The sequence below is a fragment of the Mus caroli genome, chromosome 3, assembly GCF_900094665.2.
Source record: "Mus caroli chromosome 3, CAROLI_EIJ_v1.1, whole genome shotgun sequence".
Taxonomy (NCBI): domain Eukaryota; kingdom Metazoa; phylum Chordata; class Mammalia; order Rodentia; family Muridae; genus Mus; species Mus caroli.
Genome location: NC_034572.1, coordinates 35531613 through 35539348, shown reverse-complemented (window position 1 = coordinate 35539348; position 7736 = coordinate 35531613). Strand labels below are relative to the sequence as shown.

The 7736-nt window shown below is 39.1% G+C and overlaps 1 protein-coding gene and 1 non-coding gene across 2 annotated transcripts in view; both read right to left on the bottom strand.

The window, feature by feature from the left end:
• The window catches only part of LOC110291106 (la-related protein 1B-like), a 71002-nt gene that overhangs the window by 53110 nt on the left and 10156 nt on the right, over positions 1–7736 (bottom strand). The window contains exon 2 of the mRNA XM_021158062.2: positions 3968–4099. The gene's annotated coding sequence lies outside the window, so the exon portion shown is untranslated. The remainder of the gene's footprint in view (positions 1–3967; positions 4100–7736) is intronic.
• Positions 1295–1452, bottom strand: LOC115030796. The gene has a single exon (XR_003836369.1). It is a non-coding gene; the product is annotated as a U1 spliceosomal RNA (small nuclear RNA).

Genomic DNA, 7736 nt, shown 5'->3' with positions numbered 1-7736 from the left:
TTGGATCGATCACAGGGCCCCCAATGGAGGAGCTAGAGAAAGTATCCAAGGAGCTATAGAGATCTGCAACCCTGTAGGTTCAACAACATTATGAACTAACCAGTACCCCGGAGCTCTTGACTCTACCTGCATATGTATCAAAAGATGGCCTAGTAGGCCATCACTGGAAAGAGAGGCCCATTGGACATGCAAACTTTATATGCCCCAGTACAGAGGAACGCCAGGGCCAAAAACGTGGGAATGGGTGGGTAGGGAAGTGGGGGGAGGGTATGGGGGACTTTTGGGATAGCATTGGAAATGTAATTGAGGAAAATACTTAATAAAAAAAATTCAAAAAAAAAAAAAACAAAACCCTTTTGTGCCTGCTTTTCATGTTGCTTTTGATTCCCAATCACCTATGTGCAGTTTTCTACTGAATCTAATTTGCTGTTAATCCCATCAATCAACTTCTATGATTATTATTTGAAATTATTGTCTTTTTTGTTTTTCGTTCTGTTGTTGTTGAGACACAGTCTCACTATGCACCACAAGCTTATCTCACAGAAATCTGCCACCCCGGCATCCTAAGTGCAAAATGTAATCATATTAAAGGGCTGTGCCACCGCACTCTGCCCCCTGAGGAAGTTTGTATTTCCTTAAACATGATAAACACAGGTAATGTACATTTGCTTAGTAATTCCGACATCAATTATTTTAAGATATGGTTTGTCTGTGTCATACTTTGTTCATTCTCACACACAGCAGTTCAAGTAGTTAAATTATTAACTTTTGACTACTCTTTCCTTATAAAATAATTGAGTAAATATCTTGTGCTTCATAAATAAAATAGATTCAAATTGATCTAAATTTTCTTGTAGTAGGCACCCATGAAATTGATAGGATCAGGTTAACTTAAAAAAAAAAACATTTAATAATTTTTGTGTATGTGATGTCATGTGTCTGTGTGTATGTCCATGTATATGCACATGCATGAGGACATTCTCCATCTTAATGTATTTATTTATTTATTAAGATTTATTTATTTTTACTCTATGTGTACAAATGTTTTACCTGCATATATCAATGTTCTCCGTGTGTGTGCCCATATCCCTCAGTGGCCAGAAGAGGGTTTGGGTTCTTTAGATAAGTAGCAAGTACTTTAAGCTGCTGAGCTCTCTCTAGCCCCTAAGCACTTCAGTCACCCAAAAGCACTTGGGCTGCGGGGCTACATCTCTAGGCCATCTCCTATTCCCTGGCGGGGGGGGGAGGGGGTTCTATTACTGAGAATCTATTTTTTACCTTTTTTTTTTTAAGTTAAGGGAGAACATAATGCAATACCCCAGAACCACAACTTAGGCAGTAGAATTTCCTAGATTTTGAGAAATTTCAGGGATCAACACATCTCAAGTACAATGGCTGAACCTTGCCTAAGAAACCCACATTCCTGACTATTCTCCCCTGCCAACAAAGTACACAATTTGTTCTTTTAAGGCAACCATTTGATGATGAAAGTCGTCTTACTAGAATCACCAACACTGTCTAGTCTCTGGGGTTGTTTTGTTTTGTAGTTTCTGCAAGGTTGAACTTCTCAATCTCTGCCTACCACCATCAATAAAATTCCACAGTGATCTTTCAGAAAGCACTGGCATTTCACTCTTCTAATCATTCACCTTGAATACCTTTGGAGATTCTAGGATGTTCCAGCATCTATCATGTGGCTATTTCACTGGTCTTTAGCAATAAACATATGTGAGCCTGCACCTATCACACTGGCTCAACACAGCTTATGAAACCACGAATACTTTTTCATAAAAAATGCCTTGTCATCTTGGCATGCTCTCCATTCTACCTAACCAGCTGTCAGGTTTCTGACACACCTAATTCTTCTCTCTTATGTATCGATGAGGGCTCAAATGTAGTTCTTCTCATTTCCATATTTCCTGTGCTACCAGTCTAAGTCAGACTACTGTGCTCTTCATCTTCCTGATGGACAGCCTGTTAAGACTTTCTTGCCCATTTTTTCCCTTATAACCCATTTTCTGTCATAAGGAACACAGTGATCTTTTAGAATTAAAAATAGGATAGTGTTACAGCCATGTCACAGATTACAGAGCCTAGCCTGCCTTCACAGCCATCATCTTTTTATAAGCTAACTGACTTCTCAGTGTCCCCTTTCAGATCCTAGATGCTTTACACGTTTTGTTCTTACCTTTCTAAGGGTCCACTTTGTCTAATCTGACATGTTTATTCTTTTAGAACATTGATCATTATCATCCATGAGTGGTTACTGCTAATTGTGGGCTTATTTTAATGTCTGTTCAGTTTCAAATCCTCATATCTTATGCCTGGGGACACTCTGGCAATCAATGACTATGGTACTCAGCTGACCCACAGGCGCAACACTAATGGAATTAGAAATTGCACATGCAGCACAAAGTCAGAACCAAGGACAGTGATTACAGCATGGAAATAGCCTCAATCATGCTAATCATCTAACACCCAGCCACAGTCCCTTTCTATTTTGAGGCAGAGTTTTGTGAAATTGATCAGGCTAGACTTGAACTTTTACTACTCCTGCTGGGAGTACTTCCAAGTAACTGGCATACTATAGACCTATGCCACCATGCCCAGCAATTAGTAGAATATATTTATATTTCTGTTACACAAATGATCTCAGATAGATATCAACTCTCGAACCAAGCATCAGAAATAATGTTAGCAGGGTGTGCAAGATGCTTAGCAAGTAAGGGTGTTTGCTGACATGCCTAAGGAACTGAGTTCAATACTCAGGACCTATATGGAAGGAGAATCAACTCCTTCAAGTTATCCTCTGATCACCACCACACTTGCATTGTGACATGTGTTCATGTCCCTCAACCCTCTCTCTCAATGAATGTGTTTTTATGAATAAAACCCTATTATCTAAACTTCATAAAAACATACTTCTTGAGCTGGAGAAGATGGCTCAACAGTTAGGAGCAATTGCTGAAATTTCAGAGGATCTGGGTTCAATCCCAGTACCCATATGGCAGCTCACAATTGTCTGTAACTCCAGTTCCAGGATCTGACACCCTCACATTAATGCACATAAAATTAAGTAAATTAAAATAAAAAAGTCTTTCCCACAGCAGCAAGATGGGCAGAAAACTGTCCAAGCTTTAAGTCACTGACATGCTATATCAGTGGCATGTTCTCTAAAAAGGCAGTGACTAAAAGCAATAATGAAACTTCCAAGGTCATGCCTCTTGTTCACACCAAGCCCATTATAGGCCATCCCCTCTATTCAACTACTAGCTTTTCTTCCTACAACTGTTAGCAGCAGAAAAAGAAACCCTTATATTCCTAGCTGTACCACTATAAATTAAGAGATTTGGAGATCAGACAGCTATTGTGTTCTCTCTTCTACCTTAGCTTAATAGAGGCCAGAGTCTGTGGTGAAATGCAAGAGAATAAAATTAGAATGAGTACATCAAGTAGGCCTGTCCATAGTAATTTCTTCATTCCTTATTAGAAACTGCATTTTTCCCCACAAGCTTTAGTCAGCAAATAATATTTTTGATGATGAAAGTATTCATTATATTATCACTTAAAATTACTCCTTAAAGGTTGTGATTATCAAACATATTTGCATTATCTCTATCTTTATCTATATATTGGGTATAATTTATCTATACTCAAAATGTATGAAATAAACCCCTAAATATAAGAAAACAAGCAACAAACTATCAGCTGAACCATGCTGCCAGAAACTGTTACCTTTATGGCTTCATGTATATTTTCACTCTCTGTGCACAGATCCTGTTCACACAGTAATACAAGGCATCACTGAAACTTCAGCAAGTTCTGATGTAATTTTTGTTTGTTATACATGTGTGCCTGTTTGGTCTCCTCCATGATGCTCTCCCACATAAGGCTGTCTAAGTTACAATCAAAATTTTGTTTACATCTTAGTCAGTAATTTCATAATCTGAATCATAATCAGACCAACCAGTATGTATGTGTGTTTTCCATCCTTTCTGTCTGTTCTGTTTCTTCATCAAGCAAAAAGTAGTTTTTCTTGTTCTGTTTCCTCTGGCAAATTTAGATGATTTGATCTCTCTTCAGATACAGATGTTGATTCCTGAAGGAACAACATAGTATTTTATATAAGATATTAAAAAAACTTTCATCCCTATAAAATATTATTTTTATTCATTTTTCTGAAGAAAAACGTCCTATAAGAGTGTTATCCAACACAAGTATACTCAATGATCAGATTAGTAGGCAAATTCTAATAGAGAACTAAGCAACTGTTCTGGTTGAACTTGAAACACACACAAGGTTGAGTAAAAGGATTGATATAGACTCCCTAAATTTGGGGTGGCCCTTACTTCATCTGCCACAAGGCACTGACTTGCTGAGTCACAAGGAAGCAAGGCCTAGACATGGAAATTATTTCCTGTGCATTCAGAAAGACAAGAAAAAAAAAAAACCTTTTAGGATCACATAGAAAGGCTCTATGGCTGAGCCTTTGTACATCATGATGCACAATGTATATGCACAATCTGTGGGGCTGTTTTCATATTAAGTCTGCTCTAATGCTAAAAGGTACACTTCCTTGTGTTCATGTAAAATAGCTATGGTTGATGCAACATGCCCAAGCTTCAGCTCTGAAGATCCTTCTGGCAGAGTCGAATTAGCATCTAGTCTGGCCTAAATATGAGCACACCAAACACTTTTGCTTTGCTGTCACATGCCACTCTCTGACCCAACTTTACCTTTCAGCCTCATATGCCTAAAACAAAGTAATCCCTTTCTTTCAGAATTCTTAGTCATGTCGATCTGTGGTCATAAGTTGACAAGGTGAGCCAGGCACTGCCCTAGAAAAACTGTCTATATGTGAATATACCTTATAAGATGTAGAATATATTGTGTGTATATACATGTTTGTATACATGTGCGTGTTTTGGTCAGAAATTGTCCTCCACCTTATTTAATTATTACTAGTTGTTGAATTCAAACAGATTTTTCAGGGTTGCTCCTTTTATTTATTTTTATGTGCATGGGTACTTTTTCCTGCTTTTATATGTTTGTACTACAAATGGGCAGTGCCTGTAGAGGCCAGAAGAGGGCATCATAGACCATGGAACTGGACTTGAAAATGATTGTGAGCAGCTATGTGGGTGCCTGGAGTCAAACTCAGGTCCTCAGGAAGTGTAGACAGTGATTTTAATTGCTGAGCCATCACTCCAGCCCCTCCACTTTATTTTTGGAAATGGAATCTTGCATTGCACCTGGAGGTTGAAGTTCTGGCTGGACTGATCCTCCTAGCTCCATCTGTCCAGAACAAGGGTTACAGGTACACAACGCCATCCCTAAAGTTTTACATGGTACTGGAGATCCAAATTCAGGCTCTAACGAGGCAAACCCTTTATCAACAGAGACATCTCCCTAGCCTAGGTCCACTGGAAGAAGACCAGCTCTTCTGGTTCGACTCTGGTACCTACTTAGTAGCTCAAACCAAATCTAACTCCAGTTCCAGGGTATTCAATAACCTTTTCTGGCCTCTGCAGACACTGCAAGTATGTGGTGCACATATACAGGGGAGGGAGGGAAGGAGGGAGGGAGGGGGGAGAGGGAGAGGGAGAGGGAGAGAGAGAGGGAGAGAGAAGGCAACCCTGAATATATTTTTAAAGACTATATGAGGGGGGAGCCTAAATAATCAAACACCAACCTTTTAACTTGTAGGGAATGATTTTATATTGAGCTAAAAGGAAGGCTCAGCAGCTAAAGGCACTGGCCTCCAAGTCTGATGATTTAAGCTCAATTCCCAGGACCCATACAGTAGAGAACTGACTTCCTTGCTCATATTTTCTTCTGATCTCCATACCCTTGCCCTCTACTCATTAAAATTTTTTTTCAATAGATTTTTATTTTGGGTTGAAAATTACATAACTACATGCTTATGTTCAATAATGATATACAATAATGTGTAAGTAATGTTTAAAGTTCACTTAACAACGAATAAAATGAGGTCAAGAACTATGAGTTTCTAGGAAGCACAAAGTTCATGAGATTATACTGATGACACAAGAACCAGCAACCAGCCTGTATTATAGCAAAGAAGACAGAAGACACTGCTCTCACTATGATCCTAGAAAGCTTTCAAATGGAAAGCACAAAAACGGGAATAAACAGTGGGCAGCATTCAAAGACAAGCATTTTGGAAACCAACTACAAAGCAGCTTCCGTCCTTTTATTGAGGAACATGTAGTGAAGCAGAAGGATAAAATGTAATCTCATCAGTAAAGAAAAGAAACTAACTGTACCTATCAGAGGAAAATACTACTTGTTTTTGAAATGGCTGAGATCCAGAGTCAGCATGTCTGTTCTCTGCAAGGTGTTGGACACAAGTCCAAATCTGTAGAAACTTAGTAAAGAGTATGGGCTGTACCTGACATTCATGAAAATGGCCCAAGGCTCAGCAGGCTGTATTCACAGCCACAAGACAAAGCCTACAACTTAACTAATACTGGTAAGAACCACAAATCAATATTCATAATTTTGAGGGACAATAAATATTCTGAAAGAGAGGACTTCAACACACACAAAAAAACTGATAGAACAGAGCCGGAGAGATGGTTCAGTAGGAAATACCACTTACTAGCAAGCCCTAGGACTTGAATTTGATCCCTAAACTGATGACTAAAGTTGTTCTCTGATACTCCTTATTACAGAAATTATCAGTTTTAAGATGAATTATAATCTCATGTGCTACTGGAAAAATAGACTTCGAAATGTAGGCATTTTAGATATGGAAGGGGATATGAAAATAAGATATAGTAATGTTTTCATGCCTTAGTATAGAAATACAATCCCCCACAACTACCCAGGAAGGTTGTAAGAGATCAGAGATGACCTGATTTTTTTCCCCAAAGGTGCTTTAGCCTTTGAAGTACATACTTTGATGGAGTGTGGTGCTTTTCTGACAGCATCTAAATACACCATGTCTAACTGTTTCAGGGGCTGGGATGTAGTTCAGTGGTAGAGCACTTGCCTAGTTATACTTGAAGTCCTGATTTGTATCTTTAGTATTAGAATAAAAAAAAAGAGAGAGAACCAGGCATGGTGGCGCATGCCTTTAATCCCAGCACTCGGGAGGCAGAGGCAGGTGGATTTCTGAGTTCAAGGCCAGCCTGGTCTATACAAAGTGAGTTCCAGGACAGCCAGGGCTACACAGAGAAACCCTGTCTCGAAAAACCAAAAAGAAAAGAGAAAAAATTTCTTTTTTCAATTTTTTTCAAGACATGGTTTCTCTGTGTAGCCCTGGCTGTCCTCGAACACACAGAGAACAGCCTGCCTTTGCTGGGATTAAAGGTTTTGCCTTGCTTATTACTGTTTCTTCAATCAGCACTGTTGACTTTGGACTTGATGATACTTTAGAATATGTAGGGCCCTTAGAGCCCCATGGGTCATCAGCTGTGCTTCTGGCATCCACCAGACGCAGAGTACACCCCTCCCCCCATTAAAACAGAAAGTGTTTGCTGTACCTCTGGTCTCCAGGATAAAGAACCTGGTTTATAAGCCTTTAAAATTCCAGCATTTTGTCTCTGTAACTCCTTCCATGGGTGTTTTGTTCCCAATTCTAAGAAGGGGCAAAGTGTCCACACTTTGGTCTTCGTTATTCTTGAGTTTCATGCGTTTAGCAAATTGTATCTTATATCTTGGGTATCCTAAGTTTTGGGCTAATATCTACTTATCAGTGAGTACATATTGTT